This window comes from Cupressus sempervirens, chromosome 2 (assembly GCF_028749045.1).
Source record: "Cupressus sempervirens isolate cs-2001-9-10 chromosome 2, ASM2874904v1, whole genome shotgun sequence".
Lineage (NCBI taxonomy): Eukaryota > Viridiplantae > Streptophyta > Pinopsida > Cupressales > Cupressaceae > Cupressus > Cupressus sempervirens.
The window spans coordinates 307,384,557-307,408,212 of NC_143119.1; positions in this window are offsets into that span (position 1 = coordinate 307,384,557).

Genomic DNA, 23,656 nt, shown 5'->3' on the forward strand with positions numbered 1-23,656 from the left:
GATCTCTCTCCCATGTCATGGGTAAAATTTGTCTAGTGTAAAACCTTGCAACCTCAGGTTGCCCCTAATGAATAGCCTAATGAAAAAAATCAAGTCCCATTGACATAACTACTGAGCAAAGCACACAAGTTCCTAAAATTAGAAATGTGCAAGAAAATGTGCCTTTACCCACTCAAAATAGAAATGTACCTACTTCTACTTGAGCAAGGAGGAAACAAAAATTAGAAGAAGAAACCTCGACTCTGGTTGCAAAAAAACAAAACCCTACAGTCTCATAGAAAAAGAAAATAATACCAGAATTTGCAATAGTCACTCCTATAGTAGAGAGACCAAAAAGAGGTAGTCAGAAGAAGGTTGTGGTACTTGAGGAGACTACTATGTGAAGAAGATCTAGAATGAAAGGACAAACTTCTATAATGTCAATAGAAACTCAATCTACTTCACCCAAACCATCTAATGAAGAATCCCCAATACAAGTTGTCTTGGATGATTCCCCCAGTCAACTTGAAATTCCAAACATTCCTCAAAACCTTGATGAGGAATGTAGGGTTGAGGTGAATGAAAGCCAAAATAATTCCCTAGTAGACCAACAAGATACTCCAAGCTGTAAAGATGAAAAAGCCCCAATAATGCATCAAACAACTTGTTTGAAAAATGGCCTAGTTCCCTACAAGCAAATATGGTTTACAACTCTCTTAGAACAATCATGGAGGGAACAGAGCAAGAAAAATAACTATGAGGAAGAAAGTGGCCCAATTACCCTGCAAATGCTTCTTTTTTAGTTGTATAATAAACATGTTTTGGTAACAGCCTTATGGAAAGAGGAGAAAAAGGAGATGAAGAAGGTCATAGCATATCAAGGTGAAGAAATTGAATAATTGAGAGAGAAATTGGAAAAATAGAAACAAAAGATGGATCATGCCCTCAAATTGGCTGATCAAATATTACTTATAGACCACCACCTAGGATCTATGCTATTTGTTTAAAAGAACAATTCCTTTTATTCTAGTTTATGTTGACCCTCAAAGACATAAATGTAGAATTCAAGTCAGCTAAGGAATTCTATGGTTTATACCAAACTCTTCCATCCTAGAAACAAAGTTTACTTTGTGAATTGTATGTGCACAATTTCATTGTCCCTGCAAAAACTTAACGAAATTCTTTACCTTACATAAGTGATATACATCTGAGGGCCCTAATGTCTTGGATGCACAATAAAGCTAATTATGATAGAAAGTTGAACAATTATAGAGATGAGGAAAGAATAGAGCCCCTATCATTAAGAGCTGAGAGTGATAAACTAGAAGAAATCCTTAAGGATTGGTTCAAACTGACCTATCAGGATAAGCACAAGGAGATAAGAGAATGAATCTTTAAGGCCAGAACAAAGGAATATGTGGAATATGATAACCTACCTTACTTTACCTTTCAGAGAGCCATGATTAGTGTTACAAGTAGATGGGGAAGACTAACTAAAGGACTCAAAAGATCAGAGCCACATAGTCCTATCAACTTAGAGGCAGCTCTTCACCAAGCTCTAAAATACATACAATGGGGAAGGTAGACTAGAACATAACTATGGTGTCCACTAATAATGCAACCACCAATGCTCATGTGGCCACTATATGATATCAATTCTAAAAGACTTGATAAGTTCTAGGACAACCATAGAAGAGAAGTCTAGTAGAGAACACAAGGATTCTACTACACCTTCAAAAGTAGTAGGAGAGAGAGGACTGAAGTTAGAGATTTTTGATCAATGACTAGAAGATGCAATACTTGAGGACAAGCATCAAAATTATCGAGGCAAATGATGAGACTAATTATTGCCTCTATTTTATGATAATTTTAAATACTCTATTTTAACACTGCCAAGACATTTGCAAACTTATGTCTAGTTGAACTTATGACCAAGTCCAGATAGAACCATTAATCTATGGGTAGATAGTATGTCATATTTTTCCAATATTATACATATAATGAAATATTTCATATAACCATCAAAATGTGTGTTCTAATATTTAGATTTAATATGATTATTATTGTTTGCAAATATTTTTGTATCATAACTAACCTGATAGGGAAGAAGTTGGAGATGATCGACAACATTCAAGGAGGAACATTAAAGCCCAGTCATTGTGGAAGAACAATAATGGTTTCAAGAGACATGACCACTACAAAGGAGGAGCTATTCTTCCAAGAATGTAGGGATGAGAAGTTGGTATATTCCATCTATGTTTACTATTGTGTTGAATTGGTTATCCAGAATTTATTATTTGTTCCGAGAACTATTATATTTCCTTCTTTTACTTTGGCAGATTTGTAGTCAGTTTGTTTTCTTTCTTGTTTTAGAATAAGATTTGATCCCCTATTTATAGGGATTGGATTGATAGTTTTTAGAGGTTAGAAGAAATTTTATGAAAAGAAACTGTTCACTCTCATAGTGAATTGTTTTATAGTTTTATGTATTGTTCTTATGTAAGGATTTTGGAATATATTGAAATAATTCTTGGTTTACATTCTATGTTAGTAGATTAGCAGAAGCCAACCAAGGGGGCCCACTTGGGAGGTGGATTAGACTAGAGTATTATAGATTTATGTCAGCATTTCTAGTATTTCACATAGAAGTTGTAAGTTTCTTCCTCCAACATCATACTTTGTGAGTATTCCTGGAGAATTTGTGAGAATAGTTATAGTGGATGGTTTGAGTTGGAATATAAGTTAGCATTTAATTGCATCTCTAGCATGTATTTCAGTGAAGATTTAAGTGTGTTTATTTCCTATAGCACTAGTGTAGATTCTTTCCTTACATTTTACTTTCTTCCAGCATAAGCATAATGACTCTTTAAGAAACCTAGTGCACATATTGTGCTCACCATTTCAAGTATACATCCCTAGGTTGAAAAATTGAATGCACGTCATGGTGGGGAGAATAATCCTTATATTTAATAAACTATTCCTAAGTAAGGCCTTGGGCATGATTATCACACACCTATTATGAGGCAGAATATTTTTGGTGTCATTGTTGGGGATGGTGGTAAGCAAGGAACATCTTTAATGGATGTTTTTTTTTTAGTTAAGTTTTTCTAGAGATTTCCAGTCCTAAAATTTTCTTCACAAGTGTGAAGAATTCAATTGCATGCATTGAAGAGGAAACCAACAAGATTAATATGGAAGATTTCTTCCATGGGAGTCTATTAATTTGAATGAAGAAATTGAAGAAGTTCAGTTGTCTTTTGAGGACACAACCCCTATTTTTCTTACAAAATCTTCCTCTAGGGCACAACCTTTGGACACAAGTGGTCTTCAACATTTTGCTGAAATTTTGGCCAGCTTTCTTGGTAGTACTACTCCAAATCCACCGGTTATTAACAATCTAATACCAAATGTTTCTTTTCAGAAGCAACTCCATAATCAAATGCCTCCAGTAATGGCACAACCTACTTTTCCATTTCCTCTCCCAAGCATCATAACCAATGCTAATCTTAAAAATATACCTAAAGCTTCTCTTCCAAAGTTCTATGGCCTTGCAACTAAAGATCTTAATACTTTCCTATTTGAGTTTGACATACTTTTTCATAGCTTTGACTATAACACTGATGCCCATAAGCTCAAGTTGTTTCCAGCAACACTGAAAGAATCAGCTTTATGATGGTTCATGGGTTTAGGAGCCAATGTAGCAAGTACTTGGGATGAAATGCAAACTCTATTTTTTGAGAAATACAAAGAGTATTGCAAGGAAAATGACTCAAGAGGAGATGATATCTTTAGAACATCACAAAAGGAGGATGAAACATTGGAAGAATATGTTTCATGTTTCTTGTATACACTACAGAAGAACCCCCAGCATGTACTGGAAAAAGATTCATAGAAACTAGTCTTCTTGAGAGGGGTGAATCATAATTGTCTAGAAGCACTAGACTTGATGGTTGGTGCTGATGTATATCAATATTCTTGGGATGACCTCAATAAAATCTGTCTCAACTACTCAAGTTCAACTATGAAGAAAGGTAGAGGACACTAGACCATAGCCACCAAAGGAATCAGTCAAGGTATTTCAAATATTGAGATAGCTAATATAGTCTCAAATTTTAAGCAGGACATCATAAATGATGTTGCTATACGTCTCAACACAATGGCTGCAAAGAAGAAGCATGTAGAGGCTAACACACAATTAGCTTAGTATTGACCACACTACCAGAAGTAGAAGGAAGATTGTTAGTGCAAATTGCTCACTAGCGTGGAGAACTAGCATCTTCCAACTAAGTCATCAAGATAGAAGGAGAGGATAAGCAAGTATTCTTTTTTTCTCAATGTTGATCATGGACCTCACATCAAGGTATGCCTCAAGACCCTTTACAAAATTCAAATCTATGTGGTAATCAATGGAAAAATCATAGTAGCCAAGGTCCTCTACAATATAGTCAACCTAATTGGAATAATGCTTGGCAAAATAATCCACAACAGCCTCAATGGCCTCAAAATTCCCTACCTTCCTAGCCAAACCAACAAAACAAGTAGTGCTCAAAGAAGAAAAACAACAAATGGTTTAACCAAAAAAATAATCAATGGCAGAATTAGCAGAACCAATGGCAACCACCCCAAGGGATTTGGCAATCTCCAAACCAATGGAGAGAACCTCATCAATGGCCTAACCTAATGTAAGAGCATCTTGGGTTTGCTTGCAATCCTACATGTTTGGAGGGATTTTGGTTAAGTATTGTGGAGCTTGGTAGATACTAATGTTTGGCATACACTGGGAGCTCAGCATGGTCTAGGATCTTGGCATGGTCTTTGGTTGCTTGGCATGGTCCGGGGACTCAGCATGGTCTATGGAGCTTGGCCTTCCTTAGGAATTTATTTCCTGTTGTAGCCCATGTAACTAATTTTCCACAATGAGTTAGATGATACAAATTTTAGGGATTGAAGAGGGCCTAGACTAATAAATATGGTTCAAAGCATGAGTTCTAATTCCATTAGAGCTAGGAGATATTGTGATTTTACTTAGATATCAATTTTGGGCATTTAATTGTTGTAGCAAGATGACTTGTGGCATTTAATTTATGTATTTGTATTTAATTTGTGATTTGGACCAACTTGTGGCTTAGATTAGTATAATTAAGGGTTTTGGGGAAGTCTTTAGTCATTAATCATCCAGCGTGGAGAACTGGAGGAGCTAGAAGAGCGCATTTTGGAAGAGAGCTAGTAGTTGAGGCTTGTGAAACAAGGAGATTGCTTGGGGGCTTGCAAGCACATGATTGGATCTTGATAGATCTTGCAAAACTATTACTTTATTTGTATCTCACCATAACCAAGAAGGTCTTATAGCCTAACACATTGCATGTAATTAGTTAAATTTTATGAATATATTATTATAATTTGGTATCAGATCTTATTTTTTTGTTTCTTGGTGTTGCGTCTATATAGTTGGGGGCTAGGACATCTTCTTTGGGGATTCTCCTACCTTGCACTACATCATATGGTATCAAAGAAAAGGTTGTTCTTGAGTGCGTAGATAGATTGTCAAAGCTAAGGTAGTTTGCAACAGGACTTGGGTTGACGAAGGTTGATCTTACAGTTGATTGATCTTTTGGTTGGTGGATTTGTTGCTTGGGGTTTGCTAAAATTTTGGAAGATGCCTCCAAAAAGATTGGACCCTAAAAAAATTGCTGATCTTACTAATACTATAGAAGAAAAAATCTCATAGAAGATCTAAGATTGCATCGATGAAGAGTGACATGATTGTTGAAATTGTAAGTGCTTTAAGTGGTGTACCTAGACATGTGGGTACTAATGATGGTTATGAGGAAGCTTTTGAAGACTTTGAATTTTTTGAATCAAGTGGTAAGGCTAGAACTAATCGTATGGAGAGACCTATGGGAAATAGGTTTAGTCAGTTTGCTCAACCTGGATCTCTGTTGAAGCTAAACCATAAGATGGAGGTTTCTAATTTTTTGGGTACTTTGAATCCTGAAGACCTGATTGATTGGATCGGTGAATTGGAAGACTACTTTGAGCTTGAGGATATTGAGGATCTACTTACAGTAAGGTTGGCACAAACTAAGTTGAAGGGACATGCTGCTCTTTGGTGGAAGGAACTACAAAGAGACAAAGAAGAGGAAGGAAAAATGAAGATCACTAGATGGAAATTGATGGTTACTATGTTGAAGGAAAAGTTTATTCCTATTAATTATGAACTTGAGTTGTTTAAGAGGTACCAAAATCTGAAATAGAAGGATATGACTATGAAAGATTATACAGAGGAGTTCTAAAAGTTGACTATTCAATCTAGGCATAGAGAATTGTAAAAGGAGAAGGTAGCACGGTATATTAATGGTTTGAGATTCAATATTCAATATGAGATTGGTATGTTGAATATTTCTTCAATTGAGGATGCTTTCTAGTATGCTTTGAGAGTAGAGGAGAAGCTCAAGAGGAAGAACCAAGGTAGTTCCTAAGGGAAGGAGAAGCAAGATAGTTCAACACAAGCTAAACCAAAAGCAGAAGGTGAACCAAAACCTATTGAATAGAAAAGAAGGATAGGTGGAGGTGGATTCAGAGGTAATTATTTCAAGTGTGGTCAAGAAGGGCATAGATCTTTTGAATGTCCAATTGGTAGGACAGTTGTTGTTGTGAATGAGGTTGCAGTCCAGGATAGTCAGCCTAAGCAAGGAGAGAGTTTTCTAGCTCAGTGAGTACTGGTTGGTGAGAGGACATTGGATTCTTGTCAGAGGACTAGTTTTTTCAAAACTCATTATAAGTCTAGTGGTAAAGTCTACAAAGTAATTTTGGATGGTGGTAGTATTGATAACATGTTGCTAAAGAGATGGTTTAGAAACTTGGTTTGAAGAGAATGAGACATCCTTATCCTTATAGAATTGGATGTTTTCAAGGTGAGCATGCTTTGGAAGTGAAGTAGCAATGTCCTATTCATTTCTAGTTTGGGCAGTATAAGGATCAAGTATTGTGTGATATTGTGAATATGAACAGTTGTTAGGTGTTACTTGGTAGACCTTGGCAGTATGATTATAGGGTTGTGCATGATTATGTCAAGAATGTGTTTACTATTGAGAAAGGTGGTAAAAAAATTTCCCTAATTCCTATGTAGAATGAAGAGCTCGATAGGAGGAACCTAAGTATTGGCAACCAAGTTGATTTGGAAAATTCTGAGAAGGATGGAGATCAACATGGAAAGCAAATGTATGGAACACATGTCGTGGATGTAAAGAAGAAGAAAAGCAAGGGAAGGAGTGTATAAGTTGAAGAGTTAGAGGATATGTATGTGAAGAACCAATTTGGGATTTATGTGTTGAATCCTAGAAGATGTTCTTCCAGTTACTAGAACATCTTTTCAAACCTAGGGTGTCTGATATAGGAGCATCTTGGGTTTTCTTGCAATCTTGCATGTTTGGAGGGATTTTGGTTAAGTGTTGTGGAGCTTGGTAGATACTAGTGTTTGGCACACACTGGGAGCTACACATGGTTTGGGAGCTTGGCATGGTCTTTGGTTGCTCAGCATGGTTTGGGGACTCAACATGGTCTTTTGTTACTCGGCATGGTCTATGGAGCTCAACCTTGCTTAAGAATTTGGTGCCTATTGTAGGTCATGTAACTAATTTTCTACAATGAGTTAGAGGATAAAAGTTTTAGGAATTGAAGAGGGCCTAGAGTACTAACCATAGTTCAAAGAACGAGTTCTAATTCCATTGGACCTAGGTGATATCACAATTTACTTAGATATTAGTTTTGGGGATTTAATTATTGTTGCAGGCTGAATTGCGGCATCTAATTTATGTATTTGTATTTAATTTTTGATCTAGGCTGACTTGTGGCTTAAATTGGTATAAGTAGGGGTTTTTGGGAAGTCTTTAGTCATTAATCATCCATCATGGTGAAGTGGAGGAGCTAGGAGAGTGCATTTTGGAAGAGAGCTAGTAGTTGAGCCTTGTGAAACAAGGAGATTACTTATCGGCTTACGAGAACAAGTTAAGATCTTCCTTGAGGTTTTCTACCAAAGTGTGGATCTGGACTAGCTAGGGTTTGGATTGGATCTTGAGGGATCTTGTAGAACTACTACTTGCTTTGTATTTGGTCATAATTGGGAGGCCTTATAGCTCGGCATATTGCATGTAATTAGTTATATTTTATGAATATATTATTGTAATTTGGTATCAGATCTTGTTTTGTTGTTTCTTGGTGTTGTGTCTATATAGCTGGGTCTAGGACAACTCCTTTGGGGATTCTCTTGCCTTTTGTTGTGTCATAACCAAAATACTAGTAATCCACATTTACCACCTATATTCCAACAACCTACACTAATGCCACCACTTGCAAGTTTTGGACCTCAAAAGTAGACTTAGTTTCCTACACAACCTTAGCCAAATCCAAATAACTAGTAGCCACAACAACCCATGTATTATGTTGATGCTCAGCAATACCCTACTTATACTCTAAATTTTGTAGATATACATTTGAGATTTGGTACAACCCTACCAATGCCTAAACTACCTCTCATAACTGAAATACTAGATGCTCCTATAGCATTAGAACCCTTATCTTCTCAACCACAAGTGGTTGACCCAACCAATGTAACTAGCTCAGCTCAAACTCAAATAGAAATTGAACCTCCTTTTCTAGAAAAGCTCATACAGAGTAAACCTGCACAAATAGAAGAACAATCATTTGATATCACTGATTAGCTAAAGAACATGCATGTCTAAATTCCTTTATTCCAAGCTATTAAAGATGTTCCTATTTATGGAAAATCCATTAGAGAAGCTTGTCTAAAAAATCTTGGTAGAAAGAAAAAGGACCCCACTATAGTCCATGTTGTAGGACAACTGGTTGACATCACATTAGGAAAATTGATTATTCCTATATACTTTGATCAAGAAGTTCAGTTGTGAACATGATTATAATTGGTCACCATATTAAAATGCTTTGATTGATATTGGTGTTGTTATAAATAGTATGACTAAGGATACTATGAAAAAGCTAAATATAGAAGGGTTAAGAACTACCCCAAAAATTTTGCAGCTTGCAGATAGTTCTCCTATCACTCTTGATGAGATGATAGAAGACATAGTAGTAACCTTAGAATCTCTAGAGTACCTTTTAGATTTCATGATTATGTCCTCAAAAGTCAATTTATCTAATTATCTTGTCATTTTAGGATGACCATGGTTAGCTATAGTTGATGCAAATATAAGCTGTAGGTCAGGGAGTATTACCATATCAGATGGATAGGCAACAAAGAAATTTGATCTATATCCTCCAGCACAACCACAACAAGACTTAAGTACATCTATATGGCCAGATGTAGGGGATGGCAAAGAAGAGTTAAACTCTATAGAAAAGCTTATGATGTTACATAGACAGTCTTTTCTGATGCTGCAAGAAGAAGATTCAATAATTCAGAGTATTCTTAATAATACATGTGTGGTAGAAAAAGATGTATCTGATAGTTCTATGGTTTAATTAACTACATATGAGGAATTTAATGGGAATTTTTTTTTACCTAAGGAACCAAATATTATCCATCAGCTTTTACCATGTGAACTAAATATAAGTCCAATCTCTAAAGCTGCTATGGTTGATCTCACAACTATTTTTGAGTTGTCAAAAGGTCATAATCTCCATGTTAATTACAAACTGTATCCCAAATAGATGAAATAGTTAACAGAGCTTCTTCAAAAACATGAAAAGGCTTTTGCATGGGATTATGAGGATATGAAAGGGTTAAATCCTACATTATGCACTCATAGAATATATACCAATGAAGGGTGCCTACCACTTATTCAACCCCAGAGGAGGATTAATCCAACACTCAAACAAATAGTTAATGTTGAACTACAAAAATTGCTTGATACTAGTTTTATATACCCTATATCTAATAGTAGATGGGTCTCACCTCTGGTTATAGTGCCTAAAAAGGGAGGGAAATGGTAGTTTTTTGTAGATTATAGAGAATTGAATAAGGCAACCAAGAAGGATCACTTTCCTTTAGCCTTCATTGATCAAGTTCTGGACAATTTAGTTGGTAAGAAATATTTTTCTTTCCTAGATGGGTACAATGGCTATAATCAGTTAAGTATAGCTCATGAAGATCAAGATAAAACCACATTTACAAGCCCATGGTGGGGTACTTTTGCATATTTTGTCTTGCCATTTGGCCTGTGTAATGCCCCAGTGACATTTCAAAGAGCTATGATGAACATTTTTGCTAATATATCATATGACTACATGGAAATATACATGGATGATTTCACAGTGTTTGGAGTCACCTTTGAGGACACCTTGATGAATCTAGAAAAGGTTCTTGTTTGATGCAAAGAACATAATCTATCACTCAATAGAGAGAAATGTTTCATGCTCATGTAGGAAGAAGTGGTGCTTGGTCATTTTATATTAGTTGTAGGAATACAAGTGGATCTAACTAAGATAGAGGTAATTATAACATTACCCATACCTACAAAACCAAAGGATGTAAGATCTTTTTTAGGTCATTCTAGCTATTGTAGGTGTTTCATTAATGATTTTAGTAAAATAGCTAGTCCCTTGTATACATTGTTGACTAAAGAAGCTGAATTCAATTGGACACCCACATGTCATGAAGCCTTCCTACAGCTTAAGAAACTTCTCACTATGGAACTAGTTTTAAAGGGACCTAATTGGTCAATTCCATTTCATATCCATGTTGATGCATCAGACTATGTTGTAGGTGTTGTATTAGGATAAAATCCTACTAATCTTCAAAATGCCATCTACTATATTAGTAAAAGCCTTCATGGTCCTGAACTGAATTACACAATAACTGAAAAAGAACTTTTAGTTGTAGCCTATGCATCGAACAAATTTAGACATTATGTAACTGGATATCCTATTTTTTCTTCATAATAACCACTCAACTACAAGGTACTTAATGAACAAACTTTGCATAACGGGTAGATTGGCAAGATGTCTCTTGTTGTTGCAAGAGTTTGATATTACCATTATTGATAAGCCAAGAAAGTCCAACATGGTTGCTAATTATTTGTCTAGACTACAAATTGCTGATGAAGATCCAACTCCAATTTAAGATACCTTCCCAGATGAGCACTTGTTCCACATAGCATACACCATGGTATGCAAACATAGAAAATTATCCTTGCATTTTACTTTCTTATAGCATAAGCATAACGATTCTTTAAGAAATCTAGTGCACATACTATGCTAACCATTTAAGTATATGTCCCTAGGTTGACAAATTAAATGCACCTCATGGTGGGGAGAATAATCCTTATATTGAATATACTATTCCTAAGTAAGGCCTTGGACAGGATTATCACACACCTATTGTGAGGCAAAACATATGGCATGCAACATTAAATACACATATTCTAGTTTACACTTATACTTACTGTCTACAATGAAAATGTGTGTAAGGGAATGTAAGCTAATGAAACATTCAACAACAAAAAATTAATGACTACACTTAAGATTAGACAAGAAAACAAGAAACTAAATAGCTTAAAAGAGATCATAAGACATGCAAAACCTCATTAAACCCAAGATGAAACTCTTTCCTTTCCTATTAGATTTATCCAAGATTGGGTATGTGTGCTCAAGTAGCTTGCTCAAGATTATTGGGTTATGTGAATAATATAGATGGATAAAGATTCAAGGTATGGAAGTGTGGAGAGAATTTGACATAAAAAGGATGCTTTAGGTTGTTTGGATGAAAAATGATATTATAAGTCTAGTCAAGATGGTGGATGAATTGTGAAGGGAGAAGGGTTCAATTTATAGGCAAATGGGAGGTGAGATGGATGGTCAAAATGTACTCTTGGAAATGGTTTAAGAGTGGCTAAGGTGCATTTAAAAGAAAATATATAGATTGTGCTTTCTCAAATGATTCATCATTGCAAGTTTCACCAACAAAGAGTGTTGAAAAATGGAGGAAATGTGACCATTTGAGAGATGTGAAAGGGGACAAATCTATAAGGTCATTTAAGGAAGATGAATAAATGCACTTGGTTTGGGAGTGGAATGATTTGACTTAGGTTTGGGTTAGGATTTCTTAATCCTTATGGTTAGGTTTCTGTACATGATTAGTGTGACATTAGGTTTGAATTAGGGCATGATTAAGATGCAAGTGATTTTGTATGGAGAATGCAAGTGGTCACTTTAACTAATCAAGGTTAATTAATTAATAAAGTGGGCTTAGTATGTGTGAAGGATTTTGGTTGAGTTTGAGGCATGGTTGTTTACTTTGGTCAAGGGTTAGGCTAGGGTTAGGATTGGTTTAATCAAAAGGGGAATTGGAGAATGAAATCAAATATACCTGTGCAATTTTTTAATTTAATAGAGGAAGGGGGATTTAATTAATAATCAAATATGGGTTGTCATATTAATAATTAATTAGAATATAGTTGATTAATTCAATTAACTAACTAGGGGGGTGACATAAATTAATTAAATAATAAATAATTTATTAATTATACTTTAGAAGAGAACTAAATAAGATTACTTATTTATGTAAGGACAATAATACTTTAAATGTGTTTAAAATAATAGATGACACAAGTAATTTAAAAGCAACAAAGTTTCCCTAGATTTGGAGGAGAGAGATAGGTTATAGGATTTGTTAGAGTAAATAATTATTTCTTATTTATTTATTCTTTTACCTAAGTTTACTTAGGTTAATGCATTTATTTATTAGTTGTGGTTTAGGAGTTGTTAAAAACACAGGAGTTTGTTCCTATCTAAGTCATACTTATCTCCTCACCTTGATCGAGGATATTCCACCTTTTGTGGAAATATGCTTAGTTGTCAACCTTATCTTCTAGCATTTTTCAGCTTGTTCTACAACTTCCTAGAGGCCTTTATATTTTGTCTCTCTCATAGTAAATTCATATCATATTGTATAGAAATTTACTTTTTATCTAAGAATACAATTTTCTTATTTTTAGACTAAACTCTTGCCTCTTCTTACCTTTTTCTTCTTTGTGACAAGTTTTCTACATGCAAGTGATTCAAGGGCTTGTGGATTTGATTTCCATATTTGCTCGAATCCATCATAGTATCAGAGCCAAATCTATTGTAGTTTGTTTAGTATTTGGAGAAAAAGGAGAAAGAGGGTTTGACATAACAGATCTGACATTTTTTGGGCTTTTTTCTTTATTTTTTGGAGGTGCGACAGCGGTGATTCAGAAAAAATAACTACAAGGGTGATTTTTAAACAGTGATATCTCCCTCATACTAACTCATTTTTTTGAGCAATTTTTTTTGTTTTGGGGTAGAATTTCATGAACTACATATTGGTGTAGGAAGTTTGACATCTCTATTCTTGAATTTTTTTGCAACTCAAAAATCCCATTTGTTGCACCTTTAGAGGCTTCATTCGAGCTCATATGGACACATATTTTAATGCTTTTTTTTTAAAGTGCATGATTTATTGTCTACTTTCCAGATCTAGAATTAGTTTGGAGTAATATTGAGCTCCTATTTTTGGTGTTGAAGTAGAGGCTTTAGTTTCCTCCCTCTCTACATCCAAAATGTAGGTTCTTTTCTTAGTTTTTGTATTTTCTATAGTTGTTTTCTTTGGTACTTGAGGGATATCTTTATACATTATGAGGGGGCATTTTCTTTTCTATAATTTACTTCTCGAATAAGACCCTTCTGCTTTTGTCTTCTTCTCTCAATGTCATATCCATCTGTGACATGACTCATGCCACACAACTATCACACCTAGAAAGCATAAATGACTAGGCTTCTCATGTCAAGGGGCTTATGGTCATGTCTGTATGAGAACCAACCTATTCTTACATGCCCTTTTGAAGTTATTCAACACATGAATAAAATGGATTAGGCCATGGGATTGATTGCACTGAACATCTCAGATAGTCTTATGTTTCACTTGGATGGTTTGACTACTCCATGAGCTATTTGGATGAAATTCTAGTCTTTTTTTGGCATAGTGAATGAGTTTCAAGCACTTCAACTTGATGCAAAGTTGATCTCTTTGACACCTGATAGATTTCCCACCATTGAAGACTTCCTAATCAAGTTCAAATCTCTGCATGTAATTTTGCAGGGATGTGGGAAAAATAAAATAGATGATGAGTGTATCTTTTTGATACTCTCAAACTTGTGAGGACAATATCATATCTTTTCTTCCATTTTCTACTCCATTATGGATACATTGGGAGACAGACATTAGGTGCCTTCATTTAAGACATTTTATGATCGGTTGACATGGGAATAGTCCAAGATCACTCAGATGGATTCACTTACAGGTTCACAGTCACAAACATCGCTTACCAAGTATACATAAGAGTAGATATCTGATTCCTCCTCTCAACACACTACTAGGACATCCTCTTCTTCTAAGAAGAAGGAGAAAAAGAAGACTAAGACTCCTACCTATTCCTATTGTCAGAAAGGATCCTATGATGATTCCCATTATTTTCAGAAGAGATTTGATGGCTATGAGAAATAGGTTGCTAATTTGCAAGCTCTCCTCTAGAAGAGCATTGTTTCCTCTCCATCCCCTTTCTACCTCACAAGGGTCTTCTTTTTAGGCTTCTTCCACCTCTTGGACATCTACATCAAATCTTGGAAAGGGTCATGCATTACGGGCTTCCATTGCATCCCCTTCACAGGTCCCTTGAATAATGGATTTAGGTGCTTCTCACCATATGACATCTTCTCAAGGTGTCTTCTCCACTATCGAGGCTTCTCCCATTCCTCATATTCTCATGGGGAATAATACTACCCTACTAGTCTACGAGAAAGGTTCAATTCACAACCCAGATGGTATATTCAAAGATGTATTGTATGTTCCATCTTTGTCTACAAACCTTCTCTCAATTTCTCAAATTACACACAGTGGATCATGGAAGACAATTGAGATCAGTACTGATTCAGTCTTAGAATTGTGAAATAGGAGGTCTTATTGCTATAGGGGTAGTTGATCCTTCCACTCATCTCTACACCTTCTCACACTTTGCTCCACCGTCTCCACTGTTAGAGCACACTACTTCTCTTTCGCAGGAGCATCATGTGGTGCAGTCAGGATACTTGAACCTTTGTATTGTTCCTAAGATCCCTATTTTGACTACTACACCACATCTAGTTCATTTCTATTCTCTTTAGCAAGATTCTTCTTCTGCTCTACCTGATACTCTAGCTCCATTCATCGAGCCTCCAGGTGCACCTGTTACAGATTCTACAGTGGACATTCATGACAATATCATCATAGCTTCCTTGGGGATTGCTGTCAAGGATCCTCATATTTTCTCCTTTGAGCATCAACTAGGCCTTTTAGTTTTCCATCTCATTTAGGTGTTCCCTTGTTTTGTTCCCTTATTTACCTTGCGTTGGAGTTTCATTGGTTTGATTCTTTCTCCAGGGGCTCCATTATTATGCGGGGGGCATTGGCATCTTTTCTATCTCTCATGGGGGGGCAAGTTGTATTTATGGTTTTGAGAGAGTCTCGTGAAACATTTTCAATGGAAGTTGTCCTTGGGGGGTCTTGTTGAGGCCCTCCTTCCTTCCTTCCTTCATTTTTTCTGCATGTTTTTACTTACCTCTTTTTGGGGGATGGTTTTTCCCATGAGGTTTTCCCTCTTTCCCCTTATCAAAGGTTGCATTTCTTTGCATTGTACATGGGTACCTAACATGGCCTTGTTGCCAAGACCCATTCTGCATTTCATCTTAGTTTTTGTGAGCTTAAGGCATTCCCCTAAGTTGCACTTAAGAGGGGGTGTTAGAGTAAATAATTATTTATTTATTATTTATTATTTTACTTAAGTTTACTTAGGTTAATGCATTTATTCATTAGTTGTAGTCTAGGAGTTGTTGACAACACAGTAGTTTGCTCCTATCTAAGTCATACTTATCTCCTCACCTTGATCGAGGATATTCCACCTTTTGTGGATGTATGCTTAGTTGTCAACCTTATCTTCTAGCACTTTCTAGGTTGTTCTACAAGCTTCCTAGAGGCCTTTATATTCAGTCTCTCTCATTGTAAATTCATATCATATTGTATAGCAATTTACTTTTTATCTGAGAATACAATTTTCTTATTTTTAGACCAAATCCTTGCCTCTTCTTGTCATTTCCTTCTCTATGACAGGTTTTCTACCTACAAGTGATTCAAGGGCTTGTGGATTTGATTTGTGTATTTGCTCAAATCTGACAAGATTAGGTAAGGTCCCCTTGAGAAATCAATGGGGAGCAAAAATGAGACTCGATGACATCTCAAAGAGAAATAATTCCCCAATGGAAAATGAGGACATAGAAGAGCTGGAAGATATTAAAATTATGACTAGGATGAAAAAAATAACCAAGGAGGTTGAAAAAGGGTCACTGAGAGGGAAAATGAGGAAATAGGGATTCAAAAGGGTCCAACATAAGGGCTCAATGGGTTAGAAAGGATCTCATTTGTGCAAATGTGAGTACTTGTTTTTTGTTGTTTTTTAGCTTTAAGAGAGAATGCCATGATGGCTAGAGGAGGATGACTAAGGCATTGAGTAGAGATTATGAGGAGTGTATAATGATACTATGCACCTAATAGATATGTAGGATCAAGAAACTATCCTTCCCATTTCTATTTTGCATCTATTTTAGTTTTTATTTTATAAATGACTGATCTTGCAAGGTCGAGATGAGCATGATCACCATTGGGACTGGTAGGATCACAATCCCACAAAAAAATCTCAAAGGGATCTAGGTTAAGGTAGATAGTTAGAGAACTTTCATAGGAATGAAAAATTTTGGTAAGGTTAATGATTTATCATGGGTAAACATTCCCACAAATAATTTCTTGTGGGACACATTCTTGGAACAAATTGTTGGTGTAGAGGGTTAATTATGCATAGAGGGGAGGTCAAGTTGGTCAAGGGATCACATTCCTATGACTAGGAGGGTTAGGACTTTGATTAGTGATATCACACCTACAAGATTATAGGGACAAGGGATTTTACAAGAATGTCAAGATGAGCCAATAAGATCATGAGTTTTGCGTTGAAACTTGGGTAAAATAGAGAGCTGGGTTAAGGGGACTCAAGGGGAGTGTTGAGGTTAACATACTACATGAATAAAGATTGAAAAAACTTAGTTTTGTCTTGGTGGTTGGTTGATAGGATCACTTTGAGAGAGAGAGAGATGCAATAGGCATGAGCATTGTAGACTAGTTCACTATGACAAACTAGGATCAAGTCAACGTGATCAATGTAGGTTACTTTACTTGCATTCCCCATAGGAGGGCATACATGGTGATGGTAAAAACTTTATAAGAGAGGTAGGACTTTAAAACAATCACCTTTCATCTCTTCATAAGGGAGATGATAGTTATACTCATGGATGCATATTATATTTTTTGATTACCTACATGGGGACCAAGGTTGTAACTATAGAAATGACTCAATAACATGTAGTTCAACCATTGGTGGGACTAGGGGTCACTCCTATTCTGAGACATGGAAAATTAGCTCTAGACCAACACTTGAATTAAGTGCTCATGAAGTATGTTTACTTCTATATATATGACTTGATGTTGAGAATATTTGTCTTTAAATGCCTTAAACATGATTAAAAGGTATTTATCAATTTTGTGAGAGGATAACTGTATTTGAATTTAAGTAATATGAACTCATGGAAACCCCTATAGTATGTGATGTGAGAGAGAGAGAGACCCTTTATAAACCCCTATTAGTTTAAGAGCCATCCATTTATATCCTTGACAGATGATCCTACAGGAGCATTCTCAAAGACTCTAAAAAGTGTATTACATGTTGAATATATTAGAGTGTATATTTATTGTAATTTTGAGTCTGTTGGAGATAGAGATATATTTATTGATTTGGACAAGGTTAATAACAATGATAATACTATCAAATAAGTGTTTGAACATGCGCAACATTATGTAATATATATTTTACTAGGTGTTTGATCAACTTGAATGGAAGAGGATAATCTTAAGTAGAATTCATGTCAACATGATGTGGATGGGTGAACAACATACTATGATCTCTAATGACCTAATCAATAAGGTAATTTGACTTAGCAACCAAAGGATTGTATTGATAGTAGAGAAACAAGTCAAGAAAGAAGTTGAAAATAAAACCAAACTAGTTTTGGGTAGGAGAGGAATGAAATTGGATACTATCAAGAAAACATATGTTAGATTGGCCTATAAGATTATGGGCTATAAAATAAACTATAGATGTAGGCCTAATTAAATTTTAGATAGATTCATTCATGCAATATATCATGTGATTATGGATGGAGAACAAGTTAATGTATGTGAGATACCGAGACAACAGTGATTGGAAAACATAAAAATGATCAAGCAAGTCAAGTATACAACCTTTAGATTTAGATCCTATATTGTTTATCTTTTCTTCCAAGTACTTCACAAGTTTCTTAACATGATACACATTAAATGGACAATAGAAGATGTGCATTGGACTTAATCTCCAATTACTATAACAAACAACCAAAGTCTATGATAATAGCACACATATTTGGGATGATCAAATAATTCCAAATGGAGATGAAAAAAAGAGGAAGGATTCCAAGATCTGTAGAAGATAAATATGAAGAAACTATATATTTTATGATAGGCAAAAATTACATGTGTATGGAAGCAATGGAGCCAAGGAAAATATTTATTCACCCTATGGATTATGCAGTAAGTGAAGATGTCATAGTGTAAGGTAGGAGAATCCCCAAAGGAAATGTCTACCCCCAACAAATGACCACACATTGGAAGAATAGCAATAACACGAAGATTTAGATCCAGAAGATCACCAATTCTCATGATATAATCATAAGATACTATAATATTTGGGGTCAAATTGTGATGAAAATTTTTGAAGGTCATGTAATTTGTGTTGATTTTCATGTTTTTTTTTCCAATTGACCCTGATGTCATCACAATACCAATGTTGGTGTCATAATTGCAATGCTCACATGAATATGAAAAAAAACACAACATAAATCATTCCCCATTTGTTTTCAACTATTACTTCTAACAATTGGTAGAGCTTCAGGTCCTTGAAAGAAATTTTAAACTTTGGGAGATACATGGCGAATATGTTCAAAAAGGAAGGTCCTAGATTCGATGGCACAAACTATGAAAGCTAGAAGGATAAAATAAAGACTCATCTCTTGTGCATGGGACCAATATATTGGCTTGTGACTGAGACATCCAAAAACATTGCAGAAGAAGACAATATTGAAACCTGCACAAAAGAATAGAGAGACGTATTTATGTGCAACATAAGGACAAGAGAAGCAATACTATTAGCATTACCTGAAAGGGAGTACAGTTGGGTAAAACTACTTAAAACATCTCATAAAATTTGGAAAACTTTAGAAGCTAATTATGAAGGTATACACATGCAAAAAGAGTTAGATTGCAATTTTTTTACTGTGCATTTCAAGATTCTAGAATGATGGAAGATGAATCTGTGAGAAGCTATGTTGGAAGAATATATGAGATTGTTTCTGGAATCACATCTCTTGATTGAAAGAAATCTGATGATTAAGTGATATGGAAGATCTTGAAAATTCTAATGCCACCTTTCAAGTCAATAGCACAAATGATTCAACTAATGATACCTTGCACTACTAATTTTACCAAAGAGACATTGCTTGGTAGATTAGAAACTGTAGAATTTGATCTGAAACAGTCTGGAGAATTGGCAAAAGTTGAGACAACATTCAATTCATTAAATATCAAACCTAGTTTATCAAGGAGCACAAAAAAAAAGGGAGACATTGCTAGCAGAAGCAAATCTATTAAAGAAAAGATCCAGAAGGAGTGGCTCTTCTTGTGGAAAGAGAAAAAGATGGTAAGAATATCTTTAAATGTTGGACTTGTAATGAATATGGTCATTATGCATCTAAGTGTGCCAAAAGAGAAAAGAAGTTTAAGGGTAGATTCAAATTTAGAAGATCTAGAATTTCTTATATGCTAATGAAGAAGAATCTAATCAAAGAAAAAGTGAAGATGAATTAGGATTTGTAGCTATAAAAGAGGATGATCTTGATAGAGAAATCAAAGAGGAAAGTGTGTTGATTTCACAAGTTGAAAAGAAAGACTAGATCATTGGTAGTGGTTGTTCACATCACATGACTGGTGATATGAACAAGTTTGTCAAATTCAAAAGCTATGATGGAGGAATTGTCAGAGTATGGAATAATGCAGCCTGTCATATTACAAGAATTGGATCTATAACACTTAATGGTAAAACATATATTGATGATGTTTATTTTTTTGATGGACTTAAGCATGAATTGTTGAGTGTTGGACACCTTATGGACAACGGTTATCAACTACAATTTGGTAATAATACATGCATTATCAAGAACAAGGAAGGAAAACTACTTGGTACTGGTACAAAAACTAGAAGTAATATATTTCAGTTAAACTCCACTAAAATATCATGTTTAGTAGCAAGGATTGACAACGGCTAGTTATGGCATAGAAGATATTGTCACATTAACTTTGATAACATTGTGTAGGCCAGTAATACACTTGTTGTGAGAGATTTTCACAAAATCTCTAAGCCCACTGACACTATTTCTAAGTAATGCATTTTGGCTAAGTAGAAAAGACTCTCATTTCCTAGCAAGCAATTTTGCACTACACAAAAGTCAAAACTAGTACATACAGATCTAAGTGGTCCTACAAGAACAAGAGGATTCTATGGAGAAAGGTATTTTATGATTTTTGTTGATGATTTCAATAGAATGATGTGGATAGCTTTTCTTAAAGAAAAATTATAAGCTTTTTGAGAAATTCAGGATATTTAAGAACAAGGTGGAAAATGAATTTGGAGTTAAGATCAGAAGCTTAAGATTGAATTCACCTCTAGAGAATTCGATATCTATTGTGAGGAACATGGCATCAGGAGACAATGATCCTCACCCCATGCACCTGAGCAGAATGGGATTGTTTAAAGAAGAAACAAACCAATTGTTGAAGCAACAAGAGCTATGTTATTTGAGAATGTTGTACCAAAGATCTTTTGGAGAGAAGCCATCAATACAGTAGTATACACACTAAACAGAGTGTAGATTAGAAAAGGTATGGAAAAAACACCCTATGAATTATGGTTTGGTCACTCACCATCAGTCAAGTACTTCAGGATATTTGGAAGCAAATGTTACATTAGAAGAGATGATGATATTGGTAAATTTGACCCAAGGAGTGTTATAGACATGTTTCTTGGTTATTCATTGAAAAGTAAAGCTTACAGATGTTTCAACTATAGAATAAAAACTATAGTAGAGTGTGCAAATGTTAAAGTAAATGAAAATTTTGGTACCAAGGAAAAGATAATGGACTATAACTCTAATGGAGATGATCACTCTGGAAAGGCTGACAGAAGTAATGAGTTATTTCTCAAGGCTAAAAATGACTTGTACTATAATGTGCAAATTGAAGATGTGAGAGAAGAACAGAGTGGAGTAGCTAAGATAAGATGTGAAGCAGCAACTTCTACTCCAAATAGAAACTTGATAAGAAATCATCTTGTAGATCAGATAATAGGGAGTAAAGTAAAAGGAGTGATGATAAAGAGAAAAATTAATGAAAAACTATGTCTACTATCTCAAGTAATTATAAGAAGCGCAAATGAAGCAATCAAAGATAATTATTGGAAAGAAGCAATGAAGGAAGAACTTTAGCAGATAATTAAAAATAACACATGGGTATTAGTTCCTAGACCCAAGGACAGAAATGTGATTGGCACTAAATGGGTATTCAAAAACAAAATGAATAAACAAAGAGAAGTAATAAGAAACAATGCAAGACTTGTGTGCAAAGGCTACTCTCAACAAGAAGGAATTGATTATGAAGAAACATATGCACCTATAGCAAGAATGGAAGTAGTTAGAATGTTTCTAGCATATGTAACAAATAAGAATTTTAAGGTATATCAAATGGATGTCAAATCAGCGTTCTTGAATGGAGAACTTGAAGAAGAAGTTTACATTGAGCAACTAAAGGGTTTTCCTTTAACAAAAGAAAAGGACATGGCTTACAAAGAAAAGAAAGCATTGTATGGATTAAAACAAGCACCAAGAACTTGGTATGCAAGGTTAGACAAATACTTAGCAAAGCTTTGATTTGCTAAAGGAACGGCAGATGGTAACTTGTGCTTAAAGAAAATAAAAGATGGTTTGCTGATAATTATTGTATTTGTTGATGGCATCATTTTTGGTGGAAAAGATGAAGCCAGTAAAAAATTCTTAGAAGACATGAAGAATGAGTTTGAAATGAGCATGATAGGTGAAATGAAATTTTTCTTGGGATTACAGATTGTTCAAAACAAAGAAGGTATCTTTATTTCTCAAATCAAATCTTTATTTGGTTTAGAAAATTGTAAACATGTTGCAACTCCTATGGTAACTGGTCATAAATTATCTAGCAAAGATGAGATGCCTACTATTGAACAAAAGAAGTACAGATCTATGATTCGAGGATTGCAGTATCTAACTCATAGGAGACAAGATAAAGCCAATCTAGTTGGAATTGTGGCAAGATTTCAATCTGATCCTAAATAATAGCACTATGCAGTAGTGAAAAGAATATTTAGATATCTAAAAGAAACATCAGATTATGGTATTTTGTATGATAGAAATAGTGACTTTACTCTCTGTACCTATATAGATGTTGATTGAGAAGGAGACATGGATGATAGTAAAAGCACTAGCGGAGGAGAATTTTTCCTTGGAGGGAGATTAGTTTCTTGGCTTAGCAAGAAGCAAGATTGTACCTCACAAAGTACTATAGAGGCAAAGTATGTTGCAATAGCAAACAACTATAATCAAGTCATATGGATGAAGTAGATGATGAAGGATATTAGAATCACATTCACAGAACTTGTTATCATTTACTGTGATCACACAAGTATAGTCAACATGTCTAAGAATCCCATTTTGCATTCTAAGACTAAGCAAATTGCTATAAAACATCATGTGCTAAAAGAAAAAGTTACAAAAAAATAAATCAGATTGGAGTACATTAGCACTAAGGAATAAATTGTAGATATTTTCACAAAGGCCTTACCAAAGGATACATTTGAGTACTTGAGAGGTATGCTTAGGGTTATGCCCCTACCTAGCTCAGAGTAAAAGATGCAGAAGTGCATCAGTCTACGGTACACATCACCATTGTTAGACTCGACTGAATGTTGATGCTTCCTCAATGGGGGAGTATCTGTAATGAATAGATTTAGTCAAGGACTCTTTGTAATAGGTAATTAGTATACAACAGTATCTTTAGACATTTGTGTTATTTAGTTATATGCAAAGATTGTAAAGCAACAGACCAGCTTGTGGTCATGCTAATAGGTTGTTATGTGTTCAAATTTTGTACTACCTTTGGCATTGATGTCAATGGGGTGGAGAGTGATGTGAAAACATTTCATTAGAAAGGGAAAGAGAGTGATATGTAAGACACTAAAGAGAACTTGCACTATGGGGGAGTAGTGTTGAAGGATTTGATTGATAAAGAAACCTCATTGGTATTCTTGGAACTAGATGTTTTTCATCTATGTTGCCATCAATGCCAAAGGGGGAGATTGTTAGCCATCAATGCCAAAGGGGGAGATTGTTAGCATGAATGCTAATGCTATGACAAAAAATTGCAAAACAATGT